Source organism: Sciurus carolinensis, chromosome 12 (assembly GCF_902686445.1).
Source record: "Sciurus carolinensis chromosome 12, mSciCar1.2, whole genome shotgun sequence".
In the NCBI taxonomy this organism is placed as follows: domain Eukaryota; kingdom Metazoa; phylum Chordata; class Mammalia; order Rodentia; family Sciuridae; genus Sciurus; species Sciurus carolinensis.
Genome location: NC_062224.1, coordinates 34,929,284 through 34,947,005, shown reverse-complemented (window position 1 = coordinate 34,947,005; position 17,722 = coordinate 34,929,284). Strand labels below are relative to the sequence as shown.

The following is a 17,722-nucleotide window of genomic DNA, read 5'->3' as shown; positions in this document are numbered from 1 at the left end:
ATATTCTTGGTGTGAAGATTTTGAGTTCTTTATAGATTCTGGAGATTAGTACTCTATCTGAAGTATGTGTGGTAAAGATTTTCTCCCACTCTGTAGGCACTCTCTTCACATTGTTGATAGATTCCTTTGCTGAGAAAAAGCTTTTTAGTTTGAATCTATCCCAATTATTGATTCCTGCTTTTATTTCTTGTGCTTTGGTGTCATGTTAAGTATAGTCCTAAGGTCAAAGCTTCCACAGCATGGCAGCAGCTTTGCAGATGCCCACAACATGATAGTTGAAATAACAAAGACAAGCAAAGGCTAAAGCTGAGAGTCCCAAAAGGCCTGCCTTGGCATCTTTCTGCAATTCATCCCCATGAACATAGTAACAACTTGTCCAACGCCCCAGTGACTATGGAAAGTGAACACTTCAATCAAGGAGTAGTCCTTTGTAGAGCAAGGATTAAAATATGCAGCTGGAAGCAGGCCCAGGAGCAAAACACTGACAACCCTCTCACTCGTCCAGTGAAGAGATATAGCCTTGGAAACAGAATGGTGGTTTGGTGACAGGTGAATGTGTTGTGTTCCACTCCATCCTGGGGTGGGTTGGTCCTGGAGAACTGCTGAGACATGAAAAGTTCTGACCACTGGGATTTAGAGAAACACAGCTCACCCTCCGTGAGCACTACAGAGGACACCCAGCATCAAGAGAATCCCATCTGACTTTTGACCACTAAATACCTTTTAAATATGAAAATAGGCCTTACTGAACACATTATTTATCACCAACATAGATAGAGTAATGAGTTGTCCAAGGGTTAAAAGTAAATTTTAAAGAGTGCATTTTATGGGGCTGGAGTTATGACTCAGAAGTAGAGCACTTTCCTAGTATGTGTGAGACACTGGGTTTGATCCTCAGCACCACACAAAAATAAATAAATAAAAATATAAGTGTCTGCCCAGAGCTAAAAAATATTTTTTAATAAGGAGTACATTTTATAATATTAAAAACTATTAAATACAATAGGTACAAGAATGTAGACCAAACTCTGAGTTCTATGACTAATAGAACTACTGCTAGTAGTTACAGGCTTCTGGTGGTAGTGCTTGGAAATTATTAGATTACCTGCTTGATGCATCTGAATACATCCTGAAATGTCAGCATGTGGAATCACACATGTACAGCCACAGTCATACCCTCAGATCCACACTTCCAAGACTAAAGCATCTGAAAAGAGAATTACCTAAGAGAACATCTCTTGGAAAAGGATAAATGTTGACATAACCGATAATATCCACATATAAAAGGTGTCCCTGCAGTTTTCTACATAATATCATTAAGATAAATGTTCAGTTTAATCATTCAGCATGGTATATGTATCATTAGTATCAGTATTGCACATTATAATTAGTCAAATGAGCCATCCTGCAACAACCAAACATACTCCAAAAAGCACTTGGATCTTTAGATGTCTAAAGGCCATTATTCTCTGTCATAAAGTTATGTCATAATATTTTTCTGTACCAGAAAAATAAAAAAAAAGTCCTGAAAAATATACTTGAAGAAAATATGAAAAAAATATACAATTTCACCGGATTCATGGTTCTAAAATTATCTTTTGGGATAAGCCAGTCATTCTCTGTGGCACATATTTTTTCAGATTGTCAAGGAAGCATTTGGAATAGTCAAAATATTAGATTACTAACTGGTGACCTTACTAAAAATAAATGATTCATTCAATGAATCACTGGAATTATTAATGTTTGAAGGGTTATATATTGCATTTGAAGATCAAAATATTCAAGATAATATTGTAACATTTTTCAATATGTAATTCTGCTTAATTATGTGAGTAATATGGACCAAAGATATTAGTGTCATGATCACTGAAATGGAGATACAGGAAATCTGAAGTCTAGTCTTCATCCTAAATACTTGATAAGACATTAATACACTTCTTAGCAATACAGTGAACAATTTAGATCAAATGATCTCTTTCTGCCCATATATTTTCTAATTCTAAGTCTGAGCTTCCACTCGGAAAACAGTCTGAGTTTTGTATCAATTAATGATGGTAATAAAGACTCCTATGTCTTGTGAAATTAACCACATAAATAGTAATGTCATTTGCTCAGATCAATTTAAAATGCTGGTGGAACAGGAATTTTGAAGCTCTTTAGAACTAAAAACAAAAACTGCAACAATCTTCATATGTCCAAAGAAGATTTTTAAAATATATATGAGCACAGTAGCTTATTCACAAGAATAGAAGAAAGTATAGTCTTAAATATTCAAGGTCTAACCAAAATTTGACTACTTTAATAAAAATCTAAAATGACACTGACTTCAATGTTATAATAGACACAAGTAAATTTTAGGTGAAACACAGCTTTATTTCACATAAAATGTAAATACTAATAATCCAAACAGAGGAAGTCCATAAATTGTCCTGCTGTTGAAAGGGAAATAAAAATTCATAGTGACTAAAGCCTCTGCCTTTAAACAGTCATTGTTTACATTATCTAACAAAATCCACCAAATGGTTTCAAATCACTAAAAACTATTGTTAACATAAGTTAAAAAAATCAAAATCAAGTATAATAATCATGACTTTCTAATTACAAAATATGAATGCAAACATTTAAACAGTCACTCAACTTCTAAATCCCAGACATTACACGAAGTACTAGGGAAACAAAGCTGAAGACTGGGAGAAAATATTTGCCTCTCACATATTGGATAAAGGATTTCCACAGAGAATATATTTTTTTAATGTCAATGCTCAATAATTAAAAAAAAATCTTTTGTAAAATTGGGTGAAAAGCTTGAACAGACATTTCAAAGTAGACATTTGTTAGGCATATAAACACATGAAAATGTGTTCAACATAATCCATGCTAGGGAATTGCAATCCACACTGAGCTGCAATTATCCACTTCAGAATAGCTAAAATTAAGAAGACTGATAGTAATATGCATTGGCTTGGTGGTGGAAGAACTGGAACCCTGACACTGTTGACAGGAATGAAAAATGGGAAACTCTGAGAATCAAGTCAGGAGTCCCTTGAAAGTTCCATTCACTTCTACCATATGACCCAGCCATTATACTCCTGTTAGACAAGGGAAAAAACAGTCGATGTTCATATAAAGATGAATATACAATTATTCATAGTGGATTTAGTCAAAATAATCCATAACTAGAAATAGTCTAGATATCAATCAATATGTGAATGGATAAACTGTGCTTTATCCAAATGAATGACTCCTACCTATAGTCGCACCAATAAATCTCAGAACACCTGAGCCAAATGAAATAAATCACACCATAAAAGAGTACATACTGTGCAATTTCCTTTAAATAAAATTTTAGAGGGAGTAACAAGATGGCGGCGGCAGCGAAGTGACAGGGGTGCCAGGGCCTGAGCCGGCCGCAGTGGTGGCAGCGGTGTCGCCCTCCTACCTCCCCGTGCCCCTTTTCCAGCCCGCGACGTGCCATGAAAGTCAGGCGGTGCCGGCCTCCCAGAAACAGGTGGCCTGGCCTCAGTAACCGTGAAAACCACTCACGAATTGTGGCCTGGCTAAAAGAAACCTGACCCAGAGGCGGTGATCGGGTTTCCCTTGGCGGGTTCTGGGCCCTCTGTGCCGGGAAAGGCCTCAGCTGTCCCTTTCCTGCCGCCCTCCTCCGCAGCCTTGCCAGGTGGACGAGCCCCCGAGGCCTCCGTCCTCCCCTGAGAGGCGTCGGGGCCTGACCGCAACCTCCATCTTCATCCCTCAGGATGGCGAACAGCAGCAGCTCCAAGGCCAAATTCATTGTAGGAGGGAAATAGGGAAGATCGGGCCTTGCTCCTTCAGGGACATTTACCTGGCGATTAACATTGCCAATGGCGAGGAAGTGTCGGTGAAGCGCAAATCTCAGAAGGCCAGTCACCCCCAGTTGCTGTACTAGAGCAAACTCTACAAGATTCTCCAAGGTGGGGTTGGCATCCCCCACGAACATTGGTATGTCAGGAAAAAGACTACAATGTGCTCATGGACCTTCTGGGACCCAGCCTAGAAGACCTCTTCAACTTCTGTTCAAGAAGGTTCACAGTGAAAGCTGTCCTTATGTTAGCTGACCAGATGATCAGTAAAATTGAGTATGTGCACACGAATAATTTTATACACAGAGACATGAAGCCAGATAACTTCCTAATGGGTACTGGGCGGCACTGTAATAAGTTATTCCTTATTGATTTTGGTTTGGCCAAAAAGTACAGAGACAACAGGACAAGTCAACACATACCATACAGAGAAGATAAGAACCTCACTGGCACTACTTGGTATGCTAGCATTAGTGCACATCTTGGTATTAAGCAAAGTCACCGAGATGACATGGAATCAGGATATGTTTTGATGTATTTTAATAGAACCAGCCTGCCGTGGCAAGGACTGAAGGCTGCAACAAAGAAACAAAATATGAAAAGATTAGGGAAAAGAAGACGTCCACTCCTATTGAAGTTTTATGTAAGGGGTTTCCTGCAGAATTTGCTATGTACTTAAACTATCCTCCTGGGCTGCACTTTGAGGAAGCCCTGGATTACATGTATCTGAGGCAGCTATTCTTCATCCTTTTCAGGACCTTGAACCATCAATATGACTACACATTTGATTGGACAATGTTAAAGCAAAGAGCAGCACAGCAGGCAGCCTCTTCCAGTAAGCAGGGTCAGCAGGCCCAAACCCCCACATGAAAGCAAATTGACAAAACCAAGAGTAACATGAAAGGTTTCTAAGCATGAATTGAAGAATAGAAGAAGCAGAGCAGATGATTGGAGCAGCATTTGTTTCTCCCCAAATCTAGAAATTTTAGTTCATGTGTGCACTAGCCAGTGGTTATGGACAACCATTCACTTGGTGTAAAGAACTTAATTTCAGTATAAACTGGCTCTGGGCAGCATTGTTGATGCTGTATCATGAGTTGTAGCCAATGTAATTGTGAATATTAACTGAGATAGTGAAACATGGTGTCCAGTTTTCTATTGCATTTTTTTAAAGTGGAAAAGTTAACTAAGTGATTGACACTCAAATTGGTGGAGAAATTGTGCATATGCCATTTTTTTGTTAAAACCTTTCATTTTGAACTATACTGCTTTGAGATCTCATTTCAGAAGAACAGCATGAACAGTCTTCAGCCACAGTTGCGATGGTTGTAAATACTCACAATTGTGCATTCTTAGAGTTTTTCCACCCCTGGGGTTTGCAAGTTGTTCACTTAAAACATTCTTTAAATGGTTGGCTTCTTGTCTGCAAGCCAGCTGATATGGTAGCAACCAAAGATTCCAGTGTTTGAGCATATGAAAGACTCTGCCTGTGTACTGTGCTAGAAATAACAGTGTCTAAATTGTAAACTTAAGAAAAAACTTAGTGACTACTAGATTATCCTTAGGACTCTGCATTAAGTATAATGTTCTTGATATTAAAAAAAAAAGCATATTTGTCACAGAAATTTGGTTAACATCTTACAACTGAGCATGTATGTATGTTGCTTAGATAAATGTACTCACTGTAAACATCTATATGACCTGGGATTTTGTTTTTATTTTGAAATGGGAGGTTTTATGTTTAAAAGTTCATTAAAAACTAAAAATAGTTTCTGTAAGGAAACAAGTTTTTTTTTTAAACAACAAAATGCCTTGCTGACTCACTATGAAATAAAAATCTCCCCAAGTTTTTTATAGACTACTTTAAGCCATTTGTTTCATGATATTCCTTTGCAAATCTATTAAGATTTAGTGTTATAAATTCTCAATTTTTTAAATTTAATTTCCTTCCCTTTTGGTTTGAAGGGAAAGGCATTCTTTCACTTTTTGTGTTTTTAATGACTTGCAGACACAATAACTAGTACTGCAGCTGCCAGAACTTGGCATTGTAACTCCTGCTGCCACTAACAGCTAGACTGACTTTGAGTCGGAATCAAAGTGTAAAAGGGTTTGACTACAAGATGTTTTTATTTAAAATTCTTTGAAATAGCTATAAGTGTTTGACTCTAAACCTTGGAACAGAGTCAGACTATGTGAAGTTCAAGTGCTTGTTGACATCTCTAGCCTCCACCTGCTTCTATAGGTTACTTGTGTGTGTGCACTTTCAGTCTTATTTGTGTGCTGTTTTTCTCTGACCCAAGAGAAAGGAGACTTACTGATGATAATTCTTTAGTGTAATTTATTCATTTATAGCATGTCAGGATAAATTAAAAGTACATTTGTCTGAAAAAAATTTTTAGAATGTATAAATTAATGTATAGTGGCAGAAAGCTGGTCAGTGGTTATTGAGGGGCCAGAGGGAAGGATTATAAGGGGCATTAGAAACTTTTTGAAGATGAAACTTATTTCCATTATCTTTGATTTGCATTTTCCTAGAACTAATGCAATCAAAATAATGAAAATATATAACCATCTTGATGGTTTCAAAACTTTAATAGGTATAGATTATTATATATCAACTGCACGTCAATAAATCTCAAAATAAAAATTAGTTAGAAGTTTGTAATGAAGCTTCATATATTCTGATTTGCTGAACCTTTAATAACCATGCCAAATACAAGAGTTTTGATGAATTATTTCAACTGATATTAGAAAGTAAAACAATTCTTATACACAGCATCTACCATCTAGTCCTATCATATTTATCTCATTTTAAATGAGTGATCCTGAAAAGTCTTTGGATTTTTCTTTAAATTTAAATTTTTAAATTTAATTTTTAAATTTAATTCTTTAAATTTAAATTTTCTTTAAAGTAAACATTGAATGCTGGGCATAATGCTAGGTAAATTCTCTAACAATACTACAGTTAATTAGCATTGGTTATTACCACTGCTCTTTCTCAGTAGAATGGAAACAAAGAATATCCATTTCTTAATGGAGGAAAAACCTCTTGTTGCATAAATTGGACCCCTTTTTACTACTTTGAATGATTCAGTCACACAGCATGCAGAGTCTCTAATTTCATCATTTCAGGCCTGAATTTTATTTAAAATAAAAGGCTAGAGGAACTCTTGGAGAGTGTCAACAGTGCACTCTTTGTGCAATCCCTGGTGGGTTTCATATTCAATTTTTATGTTTCTATTCATGACCACAGGATTCCTTTGTTAGTTGCTTGTTTATCTGGCTATGAAACTACTTCACTGTAAATTTGCTTTTCTTCTGGAAACCAATTCTTGAGTAAATATCATAAGAAGAGTTGATCCTCTAAATACTAGTATGGCCCAAATTACAAGTGACCTGATTAGAGAGTAAGAATTAATTTGAAGTGGATGAGCCAGTATTAAATCAAAGTTGAAAAAAAAAACCTCTTCCATTTTATTTCACACAATGACATGCATCTTACATGTACTGGGGCTAAGCAGAAAGATACCACTCTACATATGCAGATTAATTCTCATTTATATCTCCCTAGACAGATCACCATTCCTAATTCATGATTAAATCATGTAAAAAGTATACTTATGCATATTATAAATTCTTAAAAGGAAATCTGGATCTAAGTTTTTGGTTACAAAACTGTTAATTAGACTAAGTCCTTTAGATAGAGTCAGTGCTTTAAATTTGGGTAACTGAAAGAATTTTAATATGTGCAAACAAAAAAGCATTGTATCCAGGGATAAGTAAGAAGATTTTTCCCTGTATGATATGCATAGATGTACCTGTTAAAGGGATAAATAGCATCTATTCAACACCTGCATGCTAAAGTCATATGATATATTGGGAATGCAAGAAAAGATAATTATTTAGAAACAGTCAGTTCCAGTGTTAGTTCCAGTTCTCCTCTTCCCAAGCTGTTTGGTCAAGCATAAACAACCTTCTGGGCTTCTTTCTCCAAAAATGGCAAAAAAGATCTCTAATTTTTCCACTTTTGGGAATTGCTAAAATATTCAAATATATCTCACATGTGTCTCTCTCACACACACACACACACACACACACACACACACACACACATACACACATCCTTTACAAAACTCTGAAAATCACATATGCACTCTGCCTGGATTTCAGTTGCTTACCTATAAATAGTTAAAATGTCAAAGTATTCAAAATAATAGATTTACAAGTATGTGCTTTTAGCAGAATCTCAGAGATTGTGTCAAACTCATTTCTTTCCCATGGATTTTTCATTTCAGTAGATCAAGTACTTAAAAATTGAAGGCAACTGCAGCTATTTCATGCCTTGTGCTCATCTTTAGAGGCTCTAATCATGCATTATTTGGGTACTTAAGGAAGAGGCAACTTAAACAGTTTTGGTACACCCTTATTTAAATGATAAGTGCATGTCAAAATAACTGACCAAATTCCACTAGCTTTCATCTCAGGACTACAGTGATGTTCCACATTGCTTAGACATTCTGACTCAAATACACATTCAAATATGCTTTATGAAACCTACTATCCATACCTGAAAAGGCTGCTGGCTGGAAATGTTGAGGTGTTTCTTATCCATCTGTTGTATTGATTCTCAAAAATCTGCCACAGTATCTGTCCCCTTGAATTACTCCAGATTCACTGGTAGACTGCCAGCCTATGAATGTGCTTTCCAAACATGTGGTAGTATAAGGGTAAGGTACAGACCTCTGTGTCAGTGGCATTAAAGATGGGGCTCAGTAAAACAGCCTAGTTTTGGAAAACCCGTGGCTCTGAAGATTCTATGAAAAGATAGTGTCCTTTCACTGTGCCCAAAGTATTATCATTCATGGGCCCTGTATTAAGTGTTGAAGTTGGACCCTGGTTCCTGGTCCACTCAAAGTCATCCTCTGTCTCTTTTTCCCAGGTACAAATTTCATTCTCAAGGTCACACTGTAGTTCGGGGGCTGAAATTGGCATTAAATAACAGCAAGAGTAAATTAAGAACAAAACTAAATATGATTAAGAACACTGATGGATATTTTTGTCATGCAAAGGCAAGCCATTTTAATTTCAAAATGCAACATTAGTTTTGAGAAAGTTAAAAAATGCCAGATGATATATCAAATCACAATGTTCCATGAACTGAAGATGACATTGCTTTGGTCAATATTTTCAAAATATTTGTTTGTGCCCCTTCCTCTTCCAGTTCTGTTATCATCCCTCCAAGCAAATTATCATGCCATCATGGAAATGATGAAATTTCAGTAAGAAATTTCTGGTTCAGTGCATTTCAAAATCAACTGAACATTCTAATCAGAAGGGAGCATTAGAAACAAACAAATACCAAAGCCCAGAGATATTGATTTAGTTGCTGTGAGTAGTGAAGCCATGCATCAGGAATTTTTTTATATGCTCCCTTTGGGATCCTAATAAAGCTAAGAACAATTATACGTCAATGAGTCTCAAGATTTAAGAATCACCAAGAGCTCTTGGTAAAATTCCTTACTTCATGATAAAGCCCCCGTACAAATACTAGTTTATGGAGTGAAACTTACAAATTCAAACTTTTAACAAATACTCAAGATAATTATTATGTAGGTGTTTTCCAAACCTCAGCCTAAACCTATATCCTGCCCACTCTCCAAGTATCCCTAAATGTCAGTGCCAGAATAACAATCCTTCAGTAGCAGTAGTATCACTTTTTTCTTTATTCAAAATTCCTTTAATAACTCTTCCTTCAAACTAAACTTTAATATGCTCCCCAAATTAAAATGCATCTCTCCTCTTTGCAGGAAGTATCTTTCTATGCATCCTGAACTCTGACCCTGTCTCCCTTTGCACCTGATGTTCCAACCTCTGCCTTGTTACTCTCTGCTGTATCTCATTAGTGGTTGCCCTTCCTCTCGCTGACCTGTAGCTCCACTGGCCTGTGCTATTTAAATTTCTAACTTCCTTCAGTCACTAGAACAATTTTGATATTAAAGGAATTGACTAGTCCAATTAAATGTGCTTACCTCAATTTCTACAGCAATACAGGAACATGCTCATTTTTCAAGGCATGAGGATTTTGTTGACATCAAGTATTTGCTTTAGAATAAATGGGATAAAATGTACATTTGATAGTATTTGGGTTATTCGGAATTGATTTAAAATTCACAGGTAGTTCCACATTTTAACTTCATTTACATAAGTTAATATTTTTAAAAAAATAAATGTCCACTGTCCTTTAACACTTCATCTTCATAATGGTACTTAGTGCCAAAGGTTAACAAACACCCTGGAACAATAAATAAAAGTGTGTGTGAATAATAGCAGCCAGGTGAGAACAAATCATCTGTCATAAACTGCAGAGCAGGTGCTTAGACCTAATGAAGGGAACCAAGTAGGTAAATGTCAAATGGGAGATGAGCTTTCATTTGATATTTCCTCACTTGTGACTAATCAAGCCCAGCTGTGATGTGAACTGGGGACATGCAATGTGCTCTCCACTTGCCTGTCTTTTTCTGTGGAGCAGAAGGAGAATGTCAAGTTGCTTAGTTCTTGACATAAAACTGTCACTAAAGCCAACAGACATTTTACATTATCTGTCTTCAAACTGACTACACACTCAATCTTCATTTCAGAGGGAATATGTGTAGCTCTACCCTTCAATGTGAAACCACATCTCTAAACATATTTCAGGAGATACAGCCTGGGTTTCAGGACATCCAGTGCACAATATGTAAAAAATCACATGCCACCTTGCAAAGCTGTGAGAAGCCGCCATTCTCTTGATGGCATTATTTCCTTTCCCCAATACATCATCACAAGAAGCAATTTGATGTTATGTTTGTACTTCCATAGTAATATATTGGGAGGTTTGAAGATAAAATACTTATTTTTAGCAGCAGATCAACATTTAGGACATAGAGAATGGGAAAAAAAGATGAAAAAAGGCTTTCCAAATATGCAAAAATAAATTAGACCTAGGGGAAGTTATACTTCTTATAGTGGCCATTGTCAAAATCATCAATGTTAATGCCATTCACTCAAATATCAGTTGTTTATATTTCATGAGATGCATAGAAATTCTGACTTTAATATGCCTGACTTCAATATGCCTTTGATATTATGTATCTCAAAGTTTGCATATATGGAAAGCTCTCTACAATAGTTTACAAGGAAATTTCTTAATGTAATGTTTCCTATAAGGGTACCAAGCATCCTATGATTCTACCTTGGTTTATAATCACCTTCCAAATTTAATGAACACTTAGTTTCAAATGAAAAATTGTTGCTATTTCTTGACAAGGAATCTGAGTCCAAGAAAAGATGTATACTTTTCTGACCTATTTTTGAAAAACAAATAAAATATTATTAGCTTCTGATCATTTTCAGAAGGGCATTACTGAAGCAAGGTACATTAAATGGCAAGTCCTGCATAATCATCAGATAATAAAAACTTTACAATTTAAACCAGAGACCCACAACTGATTTTTGACACCTCACTTTCTGATACCTAGAGCCAAAAGAATAAGTGTCCAAAATATTGAAGTATCCCTCCTAAATATTTGTCCTAAGTCTCATATCTCATTTCCTCACTGTCAACACAATTCACTGCCATCCCCTCTCCTAAAAGCTACTGCAAGTGTTCCTTGCTAGATCACCAGAATTCACTCTGCTCTAATTATTAATCATACTCACAGGAACATTTTAAAACACGCCAAATTTGGAATTTTTAAAATCCCCCTTAAAAAAAACTTTCAAATAAAGCAGATTTCCTGATCATGGACTGCAATTATCTGCCAATCTAGCTGCCCACATACCTCTATCCCTCTATTGCTCCCTCTTGCCCACTTCCCTCACTGGAGCTACACCAGCTGTCTTTCATTTGTCTTGCAGTCACACATCAGGGCTTTTTGATATATACTTTGACTTTTTATTTTTGGAATCTCAGATAAAGCAAATGCCATTATTATATAAAGTCCCAGCACTCCTCTTCACAGCTCCTGGAAGAATTGATGTTTTATATTTATTAAGTTTTAGAATATTCAACTCTTCAGTTAGATTGTAGTCCCCATAAAGGCAGATTCTGCAAAATTGAGTTCTTCCATTGTCTCCCTAGGATCTAGTTAATAAGTCTCCTTAATAAATGATACTATCCCTGATTAATTAAGAATAATATAATATCAGATATTCATTAACAAGTATGCCTATGGCAATGAATTGATTTGTTAGAAAAGAAAATAATGAGGTAGTCAAGATCACCATTCTTGATCAAAGTCAGAGGGTCAAAAACAATAAAACAGAGTAATGCCAAAATCTTACCACATTCAACTTCACAGCATAGTCACCACAGTCATCCACCAGATCACATAACTGAAGCTTTTTTTATGCAAGCCTTGGTGTGGGGACATCAGAAGTGATCTGGTTCCTTGCAGCTCTCAGCAGGCAGAGGAAGGGTACGGTTTTCAAATCCAATGTCATCAATAGCTGAGATTTCATCGTAAATGCCAAGATTGACTTTATTCAGTGTCAAGTAGAAGGGCTGGGTCAGGCACCCCAGCTGGATGTTCATCTCTGACCACTAGTTGCTCTGGTTGTATAAAACTTTCCAGAGTACTGTTAAGTCACCAGGGCTTTCTGTATACAACTGCAGCTCTGTTGCTCCCACTGACATGCCATAGTTATAAAACCTGAAAAAGAGAAAACACAAGAAGCAGGCATAATTTATGAGATCCCCTAAATATTTAACCTTTGAACCCTCCCACTTGGTCAACAGTCAATTAATAATTGGTTGTCATAAAGGACACCTTTGTTTCCTGCAGTTATTCTTGCTGCCTGTTTGCTTCTGTGTTGAGGTGCATGCTTCATGGCTCTCAAAACCCTGGGAGCCCTTTTCAAGAGAAGAGAGGAAAAGTCTTATTTAAATTATAATCCACTCATGGAGGAAAAATGTTCTTGTCATATGAAAAAATAGAAAACTCATGACATGCTCCTAAGTTAAATTAAAATCATGTGAACTTAGTGCAATAGCAATTCTTAAAAGTAAAACCAGAACACCTAATATGTTCAGGAATATTTCTACAAACACTAGGCCAGATTACTATTGTGAAGGTAATTGAACATTGGTTTTGATATTTACCAGAAATAAATGTGCATCCAAATACTGTCTGGCTGAAAGTTGAGCTCTGGGGTTTAGCAACTTGGGATAAGCTGTGCTACTCTTCAGAATGAAGATAAAATGGCCTGTTGGAATACAAAACAAATCATTATTTAGTCTACTGGAATTTACACTAAGACTTTCATCTCTTAACCCAACACTGAGTAAATTTGGTATACAACTAAAATTATGATTTTATAATAATACAAATTCAGCAGTGATTGTTAGTCAAATTTGCTTTTACAAAAATACTGAATGATATAAAAATAATTAATAATTTTGGTTAATCCATCCTAAAATATATCTATACCACATCCATACCACCCATAAAGTAATCATTTCATGTAGACCAAATGCCACTATGAACAATATTCAACTGCCCTATTGATGCTTGTTATAGCATTGAACACATCTGTGTCTCTTTCCTATCTGGGGCCATCTGACCAGTACATATGTATAGTTAGCAGAGTTTTGCTTGCTTCCTACCTTGAGAAGTGTTGTGAGTGTGATGTTGACCTGGAGCCAATTACATAAAATCAGCAGAAAGATCACTTTGTGAGCTTCACATCCAGTAAAAATTGTCACTAGCAATTGCTTCAAACCAACTGTAGCTGTTTGCTTCAAAAACACAACTGGAAACTGAACAACAAAACTGCAGTTCTGCTCTTGGGAAAGAGAAACTACTGCTGCGGGTGGGTAGTGAAGCCCTCAGTGCCTCTGGGAGGGAACTGCGCCCGCCCGATTTGAGCCCCAGAGCATGCCCATTCCAGGAGGACAGTTGAGGCCAGTACATTTTTGACTCAATGGGGCTGAATGGGTTACAAAATGTCCTCCTATGCTTGAGACCTACAGACTACATGTCCTATAGGAACTAATCAATGGTTTTTTATCTACTGGAGATACATTAGAAACATAAATATGGTGCCAAAAGAACTTCTTATATTTCTCTGACTATGGTTTATTTGGACATACTTTTATATTGAAGAGAGGTATACACACTGAGGCTACTCGTTATACAGAGACTTTGTCATGTAGGATTATGGACCATCCTAGTAGGGAAAAAGATGAAAGACAACAGAAAACTAAACCCATGGCACAAAGGAGTGCACACTGCTCTTGACCATCTGACTCCTCAACATCCTCTGGGGTTCTTATGGTAGGACCCAACATCAGTGTTGGCAAGAAGATAGAGTGTGGGAACTTTGGAGAGCTCAGATTAGGTAAAAATCTCTACACCAATGAAAATGTAGCAATCAAGCTGGAACCAATAAAATCACATGCTCCACAACTTCATTTAGAGTACAGGTTTTACAAACAGCTCGGCAGTGCAGGTGAAGATCTCCCACAAGTGTACTACTTTGGACCATGTGGGAAATACAATGCCTTGGTTCTGGAGCTTCTTGAATCTAGCTTGGAGGATTTGTTTGACCTCTGTGACCAGACATTTACTTTGAAGACAGTGTTAATGATAGCCATCCAGTTGCTGTCTCAAATGGAATATGTGCACTCAAAGAATCTCATTTACTGAGATGTCAAGCCAGAGAACTTTCTGATTGGCTGACAAGGCAAAAAAAAAAGAGCATGTTATATACATTATAGAATTTGGACTGGCCAGGGAATACATTGACCCTGAAACCAAAAAACACATACCTTATAGGGAGCACAAAAGTTTAACTGGAACTGCAAGATATATGTCTATCAACACGTATCTTGGAAAAGAGCAAATCTGTCAAGATGATTTGAAAGCCCTAGGCCATATGTTCATGTATTTCCTTCAAGGCAGCCTACCCTGGCAAGGACTCAAGGCTGATACATTAAGAGAGAGATCAAAAAATCTGTGACACCAAAAGGAATACTCCCATTGAAACTCCAGAGGAGATGGCAACCTACCTTCAATATGTCAGGCGATTAGATTTCTTTGAAAAACCTGATTATGAGTATTTATGGACCCTTTTCACAGACCTCTTTGAAAGGAAAGGCTACATCTTTTACTATGCCTATGATTGTGTCAGGAGGCCTATTTCTACTCCAGTAGGGTCTGTTCATGTAGATACTGGTGCATCTGCAATAACTCGAGAGAGCCACACACACAGGGATTGGCCATCACAACAGCAGCCTCTTCGGAATCAGACTGCATCGTCAGAGCACCGAGGAGAATGGGAAATCCAACCCAGTCAGCAGACCAATACCTCATACCTGACGTCTCACTTGGCTGCAGACCACCATGGGGGATCAGTGCAGGTGGTTAGCTCAACCAATGGAGAGCTGAATGGAGCACACTCCAATGCACCAATTACAGCTCATACCAAGGTGGAGGTAGTGGAGGAAGCTAAGTGCTTCTGTTTCTTTAAGAGGAAAAGGAAAAAGACTGCTCAGTGCCATAAGTGACCAGTGCCTCCTAGGAGTCCTCAGGCCTTGGGGACTCTGACTCGATTGCACCTGCAGCTCCTGCCATTTCTCATTGAAAGGGACTCCCCTGTAGGAGAGGGTGGAGATCCATACCAAAAATAAGAAAGCAGATGCCCCTGGAAGAAGCCAGTGTGGGCAGCCAGGGACCAGTGGGTCAGTTGCTGTCCCCTCCTGCCTGAGGCTGTGAGCAGGTCCCAGAGCTGCTTCTCCTCCACTGCTTGCCCTTGGGGCTACCTGGTTGACTCTCCTTCCCATTGTTTACAGTGAAGGTATCATTCACAAAAACTCAAGAACTACTATTCTCTTCCCTCCCCTTCTACTTTACTCAGGTTCTTGTCCCACCCTCAACTCTCTCCAGCATAAAAGCTAGTGAGGTAAATGCTTTGTCTGTAATAAGAGCTCAGGAGACTGGGAGTGTGGTCAAGATGGTAGCAGGAAGATGGCAACTTGGGCTGAGAAGAATCTTCTCCACATCCCAGGTGCGTTTGGTAGTATGGCTTCCTTTCCTTCTGGGCAACCTACAACCCAGCTGGCCCTAGGGTTCAGGTTTCTTCCTCTCTCCCTCCTATGAAGTTACACTGTAGGACACAAGCTGTAAGAAATCTGCAATCTACTGTCCCTCTATGTTGGTGTTCTTAGCTTTTTTGACAAGCAAATTCCTTTCTCCAGGCAGCAGAAGGACATGCAAATTGTTCTGAGCAAAGGAAAGAAAACTGACATTATTGCACTTTTAATTTTTTTTTGAACAAAAAAATGTGGCAGATGCATATTGTGTCTGGTTATATTGGGGGTTTTAACATTTTTCTGTTTTTAGGGGGATGAACCCAGCCAAGCCATTCAGAGAGAATGTGGGTCCAGAGGACATTCTCAATGGAAAGAGTTTGATCTGCAGCACCCAGAAGAGAAGCCAAATTCTATGACATTCTGAGTGAATACTCAGGTTGGCAAGAAAACATACTTGAATTTTATTCATCTTCTCAACTGCTGAAGAATGTCACTACCAAAGCTTCTTTACTGAATCAGACTGCAGTTTGAAATCCTAGCTCTCCTCATGGAATGAGCAGCTGAGTCAGACTGTGACCAGGAGACAGCTCATCCCAGAGAAGGAGATGCTTAACAAAAAAAAAAAAAATATCTAAAATGTCTGTTTCCTCCACTGCCAGGGACTTCCTACTATAGCCATGTGACTTTTTGGTGACTTGGGGACAGGATTAGTGATTAAACAATCACCACCATATTGCCACTAGTGGACAAAAAGAGGACAATGAACCTGTCTTACGAATGCCAGAGAAGCCTCAGGATGTGTCATCATAGGCCAGGAAAAGCAAATGGCAGTGTGCCATGTGTGCCCCAATGACTGCGTTGTAGTATTTGGTCTGGACTGCCTTATCAGAAACCAAGCCCATGAAGTTCTTCTTTGAGCAGGTCCACAACAACAGGCTTAGAACTCAGCACATGGGGCTACAGTGAATAAGAGGGTAAGATTGTTTGGTGCTGGTAAATTCCAGGGAAAGGGGGCCTGAAATGAAATGTCTGAAATTATATTCTCAATGGGTTGTAGACTCCTTCCAGATAAGATGACCATGCATCTAAGCTGGTATTCCCCAGTACACCCTCCACTTCCCACCATGGTCCAGTCACATGACATATAACCAACAAGCATCTAGGTTCCTCATCCTCTGGTTGAAAAATTAATGTGTGGAGTTAATCTTCTCATGTTAGAGTTCATTCACTTTTAGTGACTTTTCCAAATAATGATTTCTCATTCCAGATGTGACAGAAGAGAAAGTATAATTTACATCAGGGAAAGTGGTCTTGTATCTAGGAGTAAAGAGCTAACCATGCAGAACAATGGCTGATGACTTAGTCTGGTGGTTTGTGGTGCAAACCACAGAAATCTTCACCTCTGGCTTGAGGTGTAGGGGCTGTCTTTTGGACTGGAAGTTTTAGGGATACTTTCTGGTAGTTGGGATTTCCTGACAAGTCCCTTTATGTACCTCATGTGGAGTAGAGATAGTAGCATTCACATGAATCGGTTATTGGGCTTCACCTCTTTCATTGGATCTTGGCTAGTAACATTTCACTGGCTTCAAATGTGCTTGACTTATGTAAAGATTGTAATCTCCCATTTCTCTAAAAGAAATGATATTATATTCAATACAGAGTGTCAGGGTGAGGCAGTCATACCATTTCCCCACAAAGATTTTGAATATTGGGGTGTACTTCCTTGCCATTACCTAGTGGTTAAAGCCCATCACTAAAATTTAGTTTCTCATTTGGCATTTGAGTAACTCTAACTTCCTGTACAGAAAATTTA

At 37.9% G+C, this 17,722-nt stretch overlaps 3 pseudogenes; 2 read left to right on the top strand and 1 right to left on the bottom strand.

Moving 5' to 3' along the window:
• Positions 1 to 223: 223 nt before the first annotated feature.
• Positions 224 to 1,581, bottom strand: LOC124961219 (succinate dehydrogenase [ubiquinone] cytochrome b small subunit, mitochondrial-like; annotated as a pseudogene).
• A 2,174-nt stretch (positions 1,582 to 3,755) lies between these two features.
• On the top strand, positions 3,756 to 4,882 carry LOC124961993 (casein kinase I-like; annotated as a pseudogene).
• Positions 4,883 to 14,035: 9,153 nt separating this feature from the next.
• LOC124962087 (casein kinase I-like) lies at positions 14,036 to 15,468 on the top strand (annotated as a pseudogene).
• The last annotated feature ends 2,254 nt before the right edge of the window (positions 15,469 to 17,722 follow it).